Here is an 18,053-nt window from a genome sequence, read left to right as displayed (position 1 = left end):
GTACCACGCCCATACCTCTGTCGCTTGCGTCGCATTGAACTATGAATTCCTTTGTGTAGTCTGGCGCGCGAAGCACAGGACGAGAAACCAATAGCGTTTTCAAACTTTGGAAAGCGTTCTCTTTGTCCTTATCCCAGTGTACGCTAATCGGTGCTCCATTTCGGACGGCGTCCGTTAAAGGACTCGCCATTTGCGAGCAATTCGGAATGTACCGTTGATAGTACCCCACAAGTCCCAAAAATGAACAAAGGTCTGTTTTCGTGCGCAGCTGAGAAAATTCTCCAATCGTAGCTATTTTCAGCTCGGCCGGTCGTCTCGTGCCCTGGCCGACAACATGGCCCAGATAAGTAACCTGTGAACAACCAAATCTACACTTTTCCGCTTTCATCGTTAAGCCGGCTTCCCTCAACCGTGAGAACACCTGTTTGAGGTGCGATACGTGTTGTTCCCAGCTGTCCGAAAAAATTGCTACATCATCCAGATATGGCAAGGCAAACTCCTGCAAGTCTTTTAGGACAATATCCATTAACTTAGAGAAGCTAAACGGCGCGTTCTTCAGGCCCGAAGCTGAGTGCGAGACGGCGAAAAGTGCCTACAGGTGAGATGAATGCGGCATAGCGGCTGGCACTTTCTGAAAGGGGAACTTGCCAGTACCCCCGCACGACATCTATAGTTGAAATGTATTTAGCAGCGCTAACTCTTTCAAATGTTGGGTATCAGGTACAGCTGATCCCTAGTGATGGCATTTAACTTCCTTTAGTCAACACACAGACGAGGGTCCTTGTTAGGGGTTTCTACCAGTATTAGCGGTGACGTGTAGTCACTCTCAGCGGGCTCAATAACTCCCAACTCAAGCATGCGCTATATCTCTGCCTCCATAATTTCTCTCTGTCTTGGAGACACCCTGTAAGGCTTTGATCTTACGGGTTCGGTCGATGTCAGCTCTATTTCATGCGTTATTAGTTCGGTTCTACCCGGCCGATCGCTGAATCTGCCCAGATATTCCCCTAACACCTCTTTTAGCTCATCTAGCTGCTCGGGTCTAAGAGCGTGCGAGCTTACCGAATGTTTTACTACTTCTAGGCCGATTTCAGAGTTGGAGGTCGCCCTATACTCCTTAAACTTGGTACTAGTGCCATCCTGCTCTTTGATGGTACAGTTAACAACTCCGCTCCGCTCTACGTACGGCTTCATCAAATTGCAGTAGTATATCCTTACCTCCTTCCTGCGACCGGGCATTTTCGGAGCATAGTTAGTATCTGAAAGTTTGTGCAACGCTTTAACGGGCCCGTCCCAGTGAACTTCAAGCTTGTTCTTGAAGGTTTGAGGATCATTACCTGGTCTCTGGCGTTAAACGTACGAAACCTCGCATTATTGTCGTAATAGAATTTGGCATTCATTAGCGCCACTCCCATGTTCTTTTCGACTAGCTCTTGGGTTGCGCTTAGCCGTTCCAGCAGATTTAGCACGTATCCAACCACTGTTGGACTCTCTCCTCTTTCCTCACACAACTCTCTTAACATTCTTAGTGGAGAACGGAGTGTCCTCCCATACACTAGTTCTGCTGGCGAGAACCCTGTAGCTTCATATGGAACCGTTCGCAAAGCAAACAAAGTTGCCGGCAGACAGTTCTCCCAGTCCTCCTTGTGCTCGTAACAGAGCGCCCGCAAAACTCGCTTAAGCACTGAATGCCACCTTTCTACACTATTTGACTGAGGGTGATAGACGGAACTGTGTATCAACTTTACCCCGCACTTTTGCAAGAATGTGGAAGTCTGTGCGCTTGTGAATACTGACCCTTGATCCGCCTGAATTTCGGCTGGAAACCCAACTCGTGCAAATACTGTCAAACGTGCCTCTACTACTTCGGTGGAGTTGAGCTCTTTCAGAGGGATTGCTTCTGGAAACTTTGTAGCCGGACACAGCATGGTAAACAAGTACCTGTAACCCGATATTGTTTTTGGTAGAGGCCCTACCGTGTCTATCACAAGTCGTCTGAAAGGTTCTGTTAGTAAGGGCACTACCTTTAGTGGAGCTTTCCAGGTCTCTCCTGGTTTACCTGAGCGCTGGCAGGCGTCGCATGAACTTACAAAGTTTTCTACGTCTTTGAAACAGCCAGGCCAGTAGTACTTCATAAGCAATCTTTCCTTTGATTTGTTTATGCCTAGGTGGCCGGACCACCCATTTCCATGACAGACTCAAAAGGTCCACCCTGTACTTAGTAGGTACGACTAACTGATCTAGAATCCTGCCCTTTCGGTCTCTGTAGTGCCGATACAACAATCCTCCTCTCATGTATCGTCACGTTGCGCCTAGCAATGCCTTCTTTAGCTGTGTGATGTAATTTAGCTAAGCTGTCATCATTCTTTTGCTCGGCTGCCAGTGACTCCCTGTCCACACGTAAGAGCTGATCAAAGTTCTTGGAGGCCGGTGATAATAACGACCCTGTCTCGCTTGCGATTGCGTCAGCTTGCTCTTCCTGGAGGCGCGAACTTTGACACCCTAGTGATACGCTCTCGTTGAGCTGGTCAGCTGGCAGGCTTTCCTCAACTGTTTTTTTTTTGTCCCTCGGGCCTAGCTCGGATTCGGTTATTGAAGTTCTCTTTTGCTGCTTCCCCTGGAGCAGCTTGGGCATTTTCAGCCGAAAGCGATGCGATTTTACGAGCTTGGCCTCGCGTCAATGCCTGTACTACGCCCTCTCCCAGTTTAAGCCCTTTGTCACGCAGTAACCGATTCGAACGATTCGAAAAAATGTAAGGGTTGTTAGAATCGGCCTGCAGCTATTTCAGCCCGCTGCAGGTGCTTCGATCCAACTGGGGTGGTGGCGCACTTCAGAGAACTGCGGATAACCGGCAGCCACGCGGCAAGGGGTCAGCTCAGGGGAGTTCTCGAGGGGAGGTAATTGGCGGAACCTCCCCATGCACTTTTCGAGACACCAGACAATGTGCAGCGGCGGAGGCCGCTGTGCGAGGTCCGCTCTGGAATTTAGAGGCGCCGGCTGGGGTCGGGCGTGACCACCTGAATACGGGGACGCGGGACAATGGATACCACGACGACTGCGCTGCAAAGGTCGTCTGCCCTCGGAGAGAGCACTGAAACCTGTGCGGCATGTGTGTGTGTAAAACCCCTACCCCCTTCTCTCAAAGGCGACCACGAGGACTTTCTACGATGACGTCGAACGATGACGTCGAACGGAGGGGTTATAAGCGGCTGTTGTCGGCTGCTAGGGTGTGCTCGTTGTCGTGCTCGAAATTTACTCGTGAGCTGTGTGCTCGTTTGCTGTATGCTTTGTCTTGCGGGCTCCATTTGGGAGTCACGCTAGACTGTCGATGTATGTCTTGTTTAAACTGTAAATAATGTAAATAAACCCTGCTCGTCTAGTCCTGTCGCCCCAAGTTCCTCCGATCCTCCTACAAGCCTGACTCCAAATCCTACAGGGTACAGCAGTGACAAAAATTTGGAAACTGCAGCCTCGGTCACTAGCTCCCTGAATGGTCTACTGATTTTGACTTTGCCCATGGGCAGACACAAGCTGTGTTCTTCTACAACCTGTTTGATCTATGCTACTTCTCCATGAAGTCATCTACCGTCACATAAGACGGATGAACAATGTCCATCGTGCCGGCACTGTCTCTTAGCACCCGGCATGGTTTGCCATTAACTTGCAGGTCGTGAAGATATGGGCGTAAAAGTTCCATATTCTCGTCTTTTTCATCTACGTAGGAAAAAAATACGCTAGGCTTTCCGCAGTTCACAGCGATATGTCCCAGTTTGTGGCACTTATAGCAGCGGATCGGTCTAAAAAATTCGAATTTTCTTTTCTGCTCTTTTTGTAGTTTCCCCGTTAGGGATCGAATCCCGGCCATGGCGGCCGCATTTCGATGGAGGCGAAATGCGAAAACACCCTTGTACTTAGATTTAGGTGCACGTTAAAGATCCCCAGGTGGTCGAAATTTCCGGAGTCCTCCACTACGGCGTGCCTCATAATCAGAAAGTGGTTTTGGCACGTAAAACCCCATAATTTAATTTTTTTTAGTTTCCCCGTTAGGTTTCTCCTCGCTCTTTTCTGCTGGCTTTTCCTCCACGTCTACAGGCTCCGGTCGTCTAGTCTGCGAACCCCTTTTGAACGGAAATGGTTTCCGCGGTCCATTTCGACCGTTCCAATTACCGTCCTCGGCGTTCAGCTTTCTAAGCGTTGCGTACTCTTCGGCTAATTCCGCCGCCCTTACCACAGTGTTTACATTTCCTCTGTCTTGCACCCACAGCTTCACAGATGGTGGGATGCTTTTGTAAAACTGCTCTAGACACATGCATTCAATGATCCTGTCTCTGCTCTCGTACGCTTCCGCGCTTTTCAGCCACTCGACTAGGTTTGCCTTTAAGCTATATGCAAACTCCGGATACCCCTCGCTATCTTTCTTGCCTGTGCTCCTAAACCTTTGCCGAAAAGCTTCGGCTGAAAGGCGGTATTTCTTCAGAAGGCTAGCCTTAACTTTCGCATAATCATATGCATCCTGTGCACCGAGTCTGGCGATTACTTCCGCAGCCTCACACGGCAACAAAGACAGCAACCGCTGTGGCCATGTACTCGGACCGAAATTCATCTTCTCGCAAGTCCTTTCAAAATTGCTTAGGAACAAGCCTATGTCGGTCCCGACCTCAAATGGCTTTAATAGCCTGTCCATGTGGTATGATTCTGCCTCACTTAATCGTCCCAGAGCCTCTTCACTTCCTTGAGACAACTCCAAACGTTTGCTTACAAGTTCATGTTGCATTTTTCTTAACTCGCGATCTTTATCGCTTTCCTCTCTCTCTGTCCCGTTTCTCTCCTTTTTTCAGAAGTTCCAACCCCATTTCAATTTCTTCCTCACTGGCCTGTTCGGAAATTAGCTCCAATAATTCCGATTTTAGAATTTTATTGCGTACATCTAGGCCCAGTCCCCCACCAACAATCAACAATTTGTCTCTCAGCAGTGTCCTTAACTCCATGACTGCTGCTTTACTGCCTTGGTCCTGCTCGCTAAACCTACCTAGGAAAACACAACCTAGCTAACAATCAACAATCTAGCTTCCCTACTGTTCTAAACAGAACAACCACAAAATGAAGCCTAGAGAGTCAAAGCAAGAACCAAGCACTCACCGCAGACACGGCACCACATCGCAAAGTCCGTCTCACTGCTGTCAGCCAGTTGTAAGGATTGAGAGGTCAATCCCACCGCTCATAACCAGTTGTCAAGATTGGAGTCGGGCATGAATTGGAAGGTAGCTGGCCAATGCCGACGTCCAACTTATCCACGCTGAGGACGTTGTCGAAGGGAAGGACTGCTTCTCAACGAGAACGAGGAATATGGGTTTATTTACAGTATCTAAATAAGGACTTTGCAGTTCATCAGTCTAGCATGACTGCGAGAGAAAGCACACTGAGCAGCCGCACAGCTGCTTATAAACACTCTGCCCTCCCTAGATCCCTAGGTGAGGGAAAACGTTCGACCAGTTCTCGTAGCCGAGCCGCCTTTTAGCGAGAGGGCACACACGCACACGCGCGCGCGCGCGCACACACACACACACACACACACACACACACACACACACACACACACACACACACACACACACACACACGCGCACGCACACGCGCACGCACACGCGCACGCGCACGCGCACGCACGCACGCACGCACGCACGCACGCACGCACGCGCGCACGCACGCACGCGCGCACGCACGCGCGCGCGCACGCACGCGCGCACGCACGCGCGCGCGCACGCACGCGCGCGCGCACGCACGCGCGCACGCGCGCACGCGCGCACGCACGCGCGCGCGCACGCACGCGCGCACGCACGCACGCGCGCACGCGCGCACGCACGCGCGCGCGCACGCACGCGCGCACGCGCGCACACACGCACACACACGCACACACACGCACACACGCGCACATACACACACACACACACACACGCACACGTTTCACGTTCCCCACCGAGGCCAGACGGTCTTCGCAGAACTCGGGGCTTACGTCTGGAAAGGTGCGTGGGACGGTGCCGCCAAATACGTTCCCTCGGGAACTCCCCCGCTCACGGCAGACCAGGTCGGCGGTGGCGAGTTCAGTAACAAAGCCTGGTTCGTCGAACTCATCTCGGCAATCCCGCGACGGAGAGTCGCTGACGTGGCACTGACGCTCCGCACACAGTGGCGCCGTTTGGCTAGAGGATGACGGTGGCTTTCCAGAAAATGTCGACGCCGCTGTCGCACCTGGCTGGCAAAACTTTGCATGTCGGCATCTCAGCAGGCCGTTCTTAACAGGCTATAGGTCTTGCGAGCTGGACGTCTGGCGATACGAAAATAAAATGTACGCATTCTCACTGCACTGCAAGAACGCACTGGAGACACGTACGACACACCGACCCATTTGCGATCCATTTGGAGTTTATGAGCGCTAACACATTCTCGCTTGAGGAATCGTCGTGCTTGATTGAACAAACTTCGGGTGGCCGCGCCTCACTGCGACAGCGCGCCGGCGACGAGGCAGAATGCCATTTCTGACTTCGCGTTTATATTCATTGACTGCGGCCTGAGGTGCCTTCTTACGACGGTAACATTAGGGAACCAAAGTTTTGCGATAGACCTGACTCTGCCCAGGCGGCGCTGCGGAAATACCCGTCACCAGCCCCCCCATCGCAGCCTTGGCGCTAACTGAGTAGTGCAAGGAGAGGTGCCCGCAAGCGAAGCCGGTGCATAGGCCACAATGGACCCTTCTCTTTCGTTTGTGTTGAGGCACGGTTTCATAAAAATCAAGGACCTGGAAAGCTTCCGCCCATCCGCGCTTCGGAAAGGAAGCTCAGTAGGGCGAAGTACGTGTACAATATAACATAAAGTCGTAAGTGTTATTTCGGCGTGCTGCAACTCGCAAGTACAGAGAGCATCAGGTTTTTCGATAGGCATGCATATCAGCATAAAAATCGAAGCATTTCAAATTGGTTCATATTGAATATGTTCTGAACCCAAGACTTAGGTATCTCCTTTATATTTATGTATGTTATCGTAATGTTTTGTCTCGCAATTATTTACAGAGAGTAAATCCTTTCATAGCCTTTTCCAGGGCAGCAAACAGAAAACGTTTTCCAAGGCAGCAAACAGCGTGCGATCATAACGAAAGTAAGCTTCCTACAGTGCCTACGCGCTGCATCTTTCTTTCTCGCAGGAGCTACAGCATCGCTCGTACCTTAATTTGAACTTTTCGCAGACGCTTCGAGCAACAAGCGCGCACAAATAAATGTAAATAAACGCGACATTTTTTTCCTTACACACGTGCGTTACTTCGCAATTACTCGTCCAGTGCTCCTACAGCAACTTTATTGCTCACATTTGGAAAACGCAGTCGAGCAGGCTCAGCACATCGCGAAGCGTGCTTGTTGTATCGGCGCAGGACATGCAAAATACCGAAAGTAGAAATGAGCTCGCGATACAATGATGCTCTAGAACAGGATTTTGAATTCATAAACGAACGAAAATGTTTGGTTAAGCTGACCTGCCAAATCTCTCCGTTCCACTTGTTGAGTCAAGCGGAGGCGGACGTCTGTTAAAAGGTGGAGATATCGATGGCATATAAGCAGGATGGTTCGTAACGTTGTTTTTTCTGTTACCAACGAAGTGGCGGCTGCAGATTCTTGAGTTTTCGCTTGGTTACCACGGTCCTCCGTCAGGGCTACTCAACACAATTACAGAAGAACAAAATTGTCGCACTTTCTCATGCGAGCCGCTGTGTTGTGGGGAATGCAAGTAATCCGATTACCCAACAGGTTGAACGGCCCGTATCCAGCGCTCTCGCCTTTCCTCTTCATGCGATCGCGATGGAAATCGGTAAAACTGAACGTTGTTATTCCGTCCTTCACGTTCATGGCAATTTACAACACAACAGTAGCATCGATCGCGGCGTTTCTTCGTAGCGCGCGGAGCTATCGCGGTTGCCGTCATTTCCGCCATCAGTCTGACGAATGAGCCAGCAAGCGCTTTATGGCAGTTCGGAGGCGCGTCCGACTAGCGTACAAATTCATAGCTCTCTGTCTGGGTGTTAAATGCGCAAAACACTGCGCATGACACGTTAGCATGATTCCAGAAAAGAGGGAAAATTTTCCCGCGGATATTCCTTCGTCCGTTGCCATTGCCGTGGCGCGGTACATTGCGTACAGCGTTGCATGCGCGTTAATTTCACGAACTTTAGTTCCTCCTGTCCCACCTGGTCACAGCAACATCCGGGAGAGCACGGTCCAGATAACGAATCGCAACAAAACACGGAGACCAACGCAAACCTGCCCGCACGGCGCCTTTGACACTGTACGAAACCTACGGAGCAACACGTGTGAGCGCACAGAACCGTAACAAAGCCGCCACTGTGACCCGAAAGGCGTGGCCGCTACAGCAAAGAAATAAAATAACAGCAAGAAAAAGGAGAACCTACTACGTCATTTCATCCACACTTTTCTCCTAGCGCGCGGAGGGGGTAGGTCCTGTTACGTTTCGCCTCCGACGTGCGGTATAGCCGGCGCGGATGCAACGGACGCCGGGGCTTCGTTCACAGCGGCGGACATTTTGGCCAGTTCAGCGCTGCCCCAGCGCCTCCTGCCAAGCGCGTCCAGGAATGTTTCAATGCCACGTGTCTTCGTGTGTGTGTGTGTGTGTGTGTGTGCGTGTTGGTGCCCACGCTTGTCAAGGCGCGGCAGCCGGGGAGAGGAGCTCCCCAACTGTGAAGCGAGGAGGTCTGACCGGCGCCGGCCCGGCGGATACGTCACTTCTTGTCACAACGTGTCCGTGCGCCGCCGTCACGTGCGCCTCATCTGAGCCGTTCCTTCTTGCCCTCGACTCCGAGAGTATAAAAGCAGATACCCCCGGACGCCGAGAGAGAGGCTTCGATTTCTTCCGTCGAGTAACGTGGTCTCCCGTCTCTCCACTTCGGTCGACCTGACCGGCCGCTCTTTTGCGATGCTATAATAAACAAGTTCTGTTAGCAGTCGACTCATCCTTTGCCAGGACCTTCGGATGCTTCCAGCTGTGCCCCAGGCCGCCAGGCCAACGCTACCCTTGGGGCTTGCGACCCATTTGCAACAGTCCTCTCCTCAGTTTCCTTCCTCCATGATGGCGGCCGTGCAGCCGCCATGCGTATAGTGTACCAGAATATTATTCTAGTACACTATAGCCATGCGTGTCGAGAATAGCGCCCCATATTGTCATTTTCAAATGGCGGCGCCACGGCATTTTCAAATATCGGTTGCCACGGCCGATCTAGTAATGGGCGCCTTGAAAGAAAAAGGTACTTGCCACATTCAAGCCGGTACCTAGCTTTCTTTATCGCTGCGTGGATGACTGTGTCTGTATTTTGAAGAAGCAGTATATTCCACGCATCCTGGGCTGCCTGAACGCCCAAAAATGCGCACATAACAGTTCACCGTTGAACGCGAGAGGGCCAACTTGCTGCCTTTTTTGGATGTAATGGTTCGCCGGGATGAGGGCGCTCTCGCGTTCTCGGTTTACGGGAGGCCAACGCACACGGGCCATTACCTCAAGTTCTTGTCATCGAGTCGCCCACAAGACGTCCGTAGTGTTACACGCGCCCGACGCGTCTGCTGAGGTGGCGATCGATGCATTGAAAAATGGAATCACGGACGACCCATCGCGAACTAACCCGCAAGTCGTTTCATATGCAGTACCGAGAAGTTGATATTACAGCCAAGCTCACAAAGCAACACGACACTCTGTGCACGCGCAGCCATCCCTTACCTGTACGTCCACAGAATCGGCGAGGCATTGTCGGACATGTTTTCGAAATACGACTTGCGCATTGATCACATCCCGACCAGCAAGCTCCTGAACCAGCTAACGAATGTGAGAGACAGGACCACAAACGTGACGTTGCAAGAGTGTAATCGCAAGATTGACTGACAGTGCCACTGCTGTCGCCAAAGAAATGAACATGCCATTGCGGCGGCTGCTAGAATCGCTAGTCATTCAATCCACGCCAGTTGCAATGAGCCGGACAGCAGGGACCATACCTGTCGTGTACGCACGCTCACTACGTCACGCACTGGCTACCCAAGTGACGATTTCCTGTCCAGCTCGGTGAACAAGGAACCCGTACGCGGTTCCGAAACGTCCGATAATTAATCAGACTTGGTCAGTGACCGTGATTCTCTTCATTCCATGCATGCCTGACCAGACGAACTTTCGTCGAACCCCTGGATGTGTAACCTATATAATCTTCAATGCTTACTTTAACAGTTTTTAATCTGCTTAGTGCTGTATAATATTTCTTACGTTTCATCTGATATGTATTTTTGTGCGTTGTTTACCTATTTCATTCGATTACTTTGTTAAACGTATGTTCTGGTGGAGGCTGATCGTCTCCATCGCGTTTTGAGTTTATTTGCGTTTTTCACACTACCAGATATTGCATAAAATCCGTTTTTTTTTTCTTTCTCTGTTGAATGGCTATATCATATTTTTATTCTCGAATGACTTGCACTTACGCTTGACCTTTTCCACCCGCACCCCCATGTAGTGCCCTGACTGGTTCATATACCCTATGAATAAAATAAAATAAATAAGTTGTAGTGGGTAATATGCATGTGGCACTGTGCGGACTGCCACCGCTGCGGCGCGAGACACGAGCGCGGGTTGTTGATGCGAAGCGCTAGGACTCGTGATCTAGAGCTACCTGCGATCCCTCGAACGAGCTACAATAAACCCCATTTCATTTGGTGGAGCTGCGGGGTAACCTCGAAAACTGGAACTCCGAAGCCGGACGCTACCGACTGCTGCGACCATGCCTGACGAAACCACCCAGGAAGATGCACCACAGCCTCCGACGATCATCGTTTCCGGTGCATTGCGCCAGCGTGATCCTGCCATCTTTAGCGGCACCGATGATCATGACGTGGAGGATTGGTTGTCATCTTACGAAAGGGTGAGCCAGCATAACAAGTGGGACGACATCACGAAGTTGCACAATGTGTTGTTTTACTTAACCGGCGTCGCGAACCTCTGGTTCCGAAACCACGAACACGATTTCACAACGTGGAGCAGATTCAAGACAAGTTTCACAGAAGTGTTCGGGCGCCCCGCTGTGCGCAAGCTTCGCGCAGAACAACGCTTACGGGGGCGCGCGCAACATCACGGTGAAACGTTCACAAGTTACATCGAAGATGTCATTGACCTGTGTAAGCGCGTGAATCCGTCAATGGCGGAACAGGACAAGATAAAACACATTATGAAAGGCATTGATGAGGACGCATTTCAAATGTTGCTAGCGAAGGATCCGCGTACCGTGGCCGAAGTTATCAACTTGTGCCAAAGTTTTGACGAGCTACGGAAACAACGCATCTTAGCTCGGCGCCCACCGCCTACGGAAGATTCGTTAGCAGCATTGGTTATTGGCGACAACCACACAAATTTGCTGACGCAAATAAAGGAATTTGTGCGCGAGGAGGTCGCGCGACAGCTCTCGATTTTGCCGACCACGGAGAAGCCTTCTCAATATTTGGCTCCAGCGATCCGACAGGTAATTCAAGAGCAAGTGACCGAAGCTCTTCCACCTCCGTGTCAGCCGGCTCCCGTGGCCGCGCCTCTGACGTATGCTGAAGCCGCTGCACGGGCGCCTCGTCTGCCGGGATTCTCACCTCCGCCTTCAGCGCCTCTCCAGCCGGTGTTCTCTCATCCGCCCTCGCCTCGCCAGCAGGTCGCTGCCTTTTTCAGCGCACAGCAGCAAGGTACAAATCCTTGGCGCACTCCTGACAACCGCCCAATATGCTATGCCTGCGGTACACCGGGACATGTAGCGCGCTTCTGCCGCCGGCGCTTGCCGGCCTTCGTGGGCACCGCGCGACCACCCAGCTCCGGCTTCCGACCTTTCCGTATGCCTTCACGACCACCACCGGAAGTCTACGCTGCTGATGACATACCAGCACCGCAGTCACAGCTCTACAATACTCGTCGCTCACCTTCCCCTCGTCGGCGCTCACTCTCACCCATGCGTCGTAGGCCCAGTGCCAGTACTACTGAGGCGGAAAACTGATTTCCGCAGTTCCTGAGGCACGAACTGCGTCATCGTCGGAACATCAAAGTCCTCGTTTTTCCCCCGCTAACGTTATTGAAGTGTCTGTTGATGGCATCAAATGTCTTGCGCTCGTCGATACAGGTGCTGCTGTATCTGTGATTAGTGAGAAACTTTGCCGTGAATTACGGAAAGTGACCATGATGCCTTCGGTATTATTGCTTAGAACAGCCAGTGCACAACAAGTTCAGCCAGTCGCTATGTGCACTGCCAGGGTGTTGATTCGAGACATTTTGTATTCGATTGATTTCTTTGTGCTAACTTGTTGCTCCCACGATGTGATTCTCGGTTGGGATTTTCTGTCGCGCCATCACGCCGTCATTGACTGTGCACGTGCTGAGGTTCAGTTCTCCGTTCTGTGCGATTTGCCATCTCACGACTTTCAAGTTCATGATGTTACCAGGATTTGTGTAGCTTCAGATACTGACCTTCCCCCTCACAGCGCGGTATTTGTCCCTCTTTCATGCGCATCGCTTGCCGAAGCGACGGTCATGTTTTCACCCGCTGCCGTCTTCATTCGCCGCCAGCCTATATTGTTGCCTTTCGCCCTCCTCACGGTTCACCATGGGGCTGCAGAAATACTGATTTCTAACCCAAATTCGTACACTTTGGCTTTGCACTGTGGCGAGACTATTGGTACCATCCAGACTGTGGACGCTGACGTTATTGTGCAGTTCCCTGTTCCCGACGACGTGGATACTGCCAACGTAACAGCACTGGCACCCCATGTGCCATCTAACCGAGTACCGCTCTATTGCCGATGACCTCGAGCCGACACAACGTGAGCGGCTTATTACTCTTTTAAATGATTTTCACGCCTCTTTTGACTGCAACCAAGCATCATTAGGCCGCACGAGTACCGTCTCTCACCACATTGATACGGGACACCACGCACCATTACGCCAGCGTCCGTACCGCGTGTCATCCACCGAGCGTCGTGTCATCGCCGAGCAAGTTGAAGACATGCTTGAACGTGGTGTTATCAAGCCATCCTGCAGCCCTTGGTCATCTCCTGTAGTACTCATTAAGAAAAAAGATGGCTCGATTCGTTTCTGTGTGGACTATCGTCGCCTCAACAAGATTACACGAAAAGATGTCTATCCTCTACCGCGCATAGATGACGCCCTGGATTGTCTTCATGGTGCCGAATTCTTTTCTTCTTTGGACTTGCGATCGGGCTATTGGCAAGTGCCAGTGGATGAATCCGACCGCTCGAAGACAGCTTTTATTACGCCTGATGGCCTGTATGAGTTTACAGTAATGCCATTCGGCCTCTGCAATGCACCCGCGACATTCGAAAGGATGATGGACAATCTACTACGAGGCCTCAAATGGAAGACGTGCTTGTGTTATTTAGACGACGTGGTAGTTTTCTCCCCTGATTTCACCACTCACCTCTCTCGTCTACGCGAAGTCCTTACTTGCCTTACCACCGCCGGCCTTCAACTTAACTTGAAAAAGTGCCGCTTCGGAGCCCGCCAGCTGACCATACTTGGCCATGTCGTGTCCAAAGACGGCGTCCTTCCCGACCCTGACAAACTTCGTGCTGTCGCAGAATTTCCGCGGCCGACTACAGTGAAAGAGCTCCGCAGTTTCGTCGGTCTTTGCTCTTATTTTCGCCGCTTTGTGCGCAATTTTGCCTGCATCATCGCTCCCCTGACGAAGCTCCTGGCTGGCTCTGGTGACCTTCGTGACTGGACTCCGGCATGTGACCAAGCCTTCACCACTTTGCGTCGTCGGCTTACCTCACCGCCTGTTCTACGCCACTACGACCCGAGTGCACCGACTGAAGTTCATACCGACGCCAGCGGCGTTGGTCTTGGGGCCGTCCTTGCACAACGGAAGCCTGGCTTTCCAGAATATGTGGTTGCATGTGCGAGTCGTGCTCTCACGAAGGCAGAATCCAATTATTCTGTCACGGAAAAAGAATGTTTAGCTATAGTTTGGGCCTTAAACAAATTTCGCCCTTACTTGTATGGCCGTCCGTTCGACGTTGTGACAGACCACCACGCGCTCTGCTGGCTTGCGTCACTGAAAGACCCGTCGGGGCGTCTTGGACGTTGGGCTCTTCGGATCCAAGAATTTGACATTCGCGTCATTTATCGATCCGGGCGCCAACATTCTGATGCAGATGCGCTCTCCCGTGCGCCCATGCGATCCGACGAAAGGCCACCTTCATCCATAGAGTGCCCGGTTGCTACGCTTGCTGTGACTGACATGCCGTCTGAACAGAGAAAAGATCCGTGGATTCTGTCTCTCATTGACATTCTTAGCAGTTCTTCAACGTCTACATGCCCTCGAGCCATTCGTCGCCAAGCCACCCACTTCGTGCTACGGGACGCCATCTTGTACCGCCGAAACTATCAGCCCGACGGTCGCAAATGGCTGCTAGTCCTCCCTCGCCATTTGCGTTCCGACGTATGCACGTATTTCCATGCAGACCCACAACAAGCTCATGCTGGCGTCCTGAAAACCTACGAGCGGCTCCGCCAGCGGTACTACTGGCGCGGCATGTATTCTTATGTCCGCAAATACATTCGGTCATGTGCAGCCTGTCAGCGACGCAAGACATCTTCTCATCCGACAGGCCCTCTGCAACCTTTACCGTGTCCTGCACGTCCTTTTGATCGGGTTGGCATCGACCTTTATGGGCCTCTTCCGTGCAGTGCTGCCGGAAATCGTTGGATAATTGTCGCAGTCGACCACCTGACAAGATATGCTGAAACTGCTGCACTTGCTTCGGCTGCTGCTCGCGACGTCGCCGCATTCATCTTACGGCATTTCGTCTTACGGCACGGCGCACCGCGAGAACTACTCAGTGACCGAGGCCGTGTCTTCTTGTCCGAAGTTATTAATGAGCTACTCGCCGCGTGCCGCACTATTCACCGCACCACTACGGCGTATCACCCACAAACTAACGGTCTAACGGAACGATTCAACCGCACCCTTGGGGACATGCTCACCATGTATGTTGCGTCGGATCATTCAAATTGGGACGATGTCCTCCCTTTTGTGACGTACGCATACAATACCGCCGTTCAGGCTACCACAGGCTTCTCACCATTTTTCCTTCTTTATGGGCGTGAACCATCCACCACCCTCGACACCGTACTACCATATCACCCGGATGCCTCTGAATTCACCCCTCTTTCCGAAGTTGCTCGCCATGCTGAAGAGTGCCGCCAACTGGCTCGCTCGTTCACGTCGGATACCCAAGGAATCCACAAAGATCGCCACGACAACGATCAGCCCACACAGTCCTTCGCCGTGGACTCTCACGTCTGGCTTCGGCTGCCCTTCCAAGCTCCAGGCCTTAGCCCAAATCTTGCTCCGAAATATCAAGGTCCCTACCGGGTCGTCGCGTGTACTTCGCCTGTAAATTATGTGGTCGAACCGGTGACACCATCTTCGGACAAACGCCGCCGTGGCCGCGAGACTGTTCACGTCAGCCGCCTGAAGCCGTACCACGACCCCCTTATCGTATCATCGCCTTAGGTCGCCAGGATGGCTCCTCTTCGCCCCGGGGGTAGTTGTAGTGGGTAATATGCATGTGGCACTGTGCGGACTGCCACCGCTGCGGCGCGAGACACGAGCGCGGGTTGTTGATGCGAAGCGCTAGGACTCGTGATCTAGAGCTACCTGCGATCCCTCGAACGAGCTACAATAAACCCCATTTCAAAGTAAATAAATGTAATGCCAAAGCCCTGAGCCAATGTGTAAAATTATTTTCTCATTTCCTTTTTCTTTTTTTCATTTAGTTTCTAACAAAGATGTTTCATCACTTGCACGTGCCCTAAATTTAGTTAGTGATTAAAAAGTTAATTCCTGAATATTTTTGAATCAGCTACCTGAACATTACTATTTCTCGTGCATATAATGGTTGTCACTTCTGGTACTTCACAGGGACACTAAAGTTTACAATGAAGTTAAGTTAAAGTGATAAAGCAACGCTCTAGAATATCTAAGGCGTCAATATAATCGCGAACAGAGCTTTAGTAACCGAGAAATTGAGGTAAATACGTGACACGATTTGAGACCCCCCAGCGACATCCCGGTACTAGCCCATGACGAAGGCACTCATCATAATTTATGTCGCTAGTACTCAACTACTCGTATTAAAAAGAATATTTCATTAGGTTATAAGACGGAAGAAAATGCTACTCGTCTACTTCTGTTCGATTCTAAGAAAAAAACATTTTGACGTTACCCTTCGATGTAGTATGGGTGGTCGAAAGGTTTCGTTTTCGCTAGACTCTGCGCCGCGCGCGCTTTGGAGTTTCAATTGTTTCGTTATCGCGTCGTGCAGCGCTGGTTCTGCTGGCTCGCGAAACTTGCATTTGGAACAAGCTGCGAGAATGCCACGTCCATGTGATATCGTGGGATGCGCGAACGGTCCGCGGAACTTGGCCAAGGGCAGTTGCAGCAGTGAATCCAACGTTACTTATCATTGTGTGCCAACGAGTGAACCTCTCCGTTCGAAGTGGTTAAGTGTCGTACCTCTGCCACAGCGCGTTGGCAAAGAGCCGAAAAATCACATAGTGCGCTCGCTGCACTTTCGTCTAGAGGATTACGAGTTCAACGCCGACTTACTGAAGTCGTGTTGAGTGACTTTCAAAGCAATGCTTTCCCGTAGCGCTGCTCCGTCGGTCTTGCCTGCATTCTCCGAAGTGCAAGAACTGCTGGTCGATTCCGGGGCGGTGAGTGCGGCATTTGGTTTTCACGAAGCAAAAGCTGCAAATGTGCGAATATGTACACGGTCGTCCACTTCCAATTTGAACACGGCTCCGGGCGGCCGGCGCTCCGCGGAGCGCCGCTCGTGGGCGCCGGGGTAACTAACGCGCCGGCGCACTGGCAGCCACAAGTCTGGCCTCAGCCGCGTCGTCTAGTGTGTGCTGGCGCGCTGTAGCAGACGACGCAGCTAAGGCCACGCCTGTGGCTGCCAGTGCGCCGGCGCCTTAGTTACCCCGGCGCCCACGAGCGGCGCTCCGCGGAGCGCCGGCCTCGCCGGCCGCCCGGAGCCGTGTTCAAATTGGAAGTGGACGACCGTGTACAGACATGACATACAGTTGCCGTCGTAGTAGTGCGCAACGACGCCGGCAGCGCGAGCCCTCAGCAGCATGCAGGTCACGTTCATCAGTGCTTAAATCGCTGAAAACGAGCCCAACATCGCGAGCCAGTGTGTCGTTGTCAGGGTCGTCCATTGCAACGAGCGTCAAAGTTGGCGTCATAAAATAAAGAACCAGCTTATCGTCGCGCGCTTTCCCTTCCGCTAGCCACCACAGTTCCGCTTTCGCGCTACTGTCGGCTCTGTCTTGGCTCTGTTTCTGGCCGCGCGTTTGCGTTTTGCGCAGAAGAGCCGTAGCGCCGTCTGCGGGCGCCGTTTTACTCACCGACTGCGCAACGTCACTATGAGACCATGACGTCCCCACTCCTCGATCGGAGGGCGGGCGATTTGAACTGCGCTACAGGTACGCGGACGCTTCAGAACGCATTTTCTCTTAAAATAAGTCTCTTCTTCGCACAAAACAAGCGTTTCGAGGTTTCTGGGATACTATTTCAACAGTCCACCTTGACTTAATATTAACCTTTAATGCCCCTTTAAAGGCCGTCGACAGGCTGTATCCCGCCCTGAGCGGCGCGAGTATAGTGCGTGACCCGTACCGACCGTGCCATATGCGAGATCACGGCCGCTCGATGAAAACGCGCGTTTTCATCGAGCGGCCGTGGCGAGATGCTCGGACAAAACTTGGGTAATTGTTCGCGACGTCCTTTTCTATATACTCCAAAGTTGACGCGTAAGTCGATTCGTCAGCCCTAGCTGCGCAGTGGGGGGGTCGCCGGAATTACTGGAGGTCTTAATTCCCCGGGCTAATCATGACCACCTGGCGATCCTTCTGTGCACACGAGCCATAAGTAAACCCGAGCGTTGCTGCATTCCACGAAGCGTTATGG

The 18,053-nt window shown here is 51.9% G+C and overlaps 1 protein-coding gene across 2 annotated transcripts in view; it reads left to right on the top strand.

Moving 5' to 3' along the window:
- Nucleotides 1-18,053, top strand: part of Swt1 (Swt1 RNA endoribonuclease) — a 129,331-nt gene that overhangs the window by 67,105 nt on the left and 44,173 nt on the right. The window lies entirely within an intron of this gene.

The sequence above is a fragment of the Dermacentor andersoni genome, chromosome 1 (assembly GCF_023375885.2).
Source record: "Dermacentor andersoni chromosome 1, qqDerAnde1_hic_scaffold, whole genome shotgun sequence".
Taxonomy (NCBI): Eukaryota; Metazoa; Arthropoda; class Arachnida; order Ixodida; family Ixodidae; genus Dermacentor; species Dermacentor andersoni.
The sequence above is the reverse complement of the archived record's forward strand: the minus strand, read 5'-3'. Positions and strand labels throughout refer to the sequence as shown.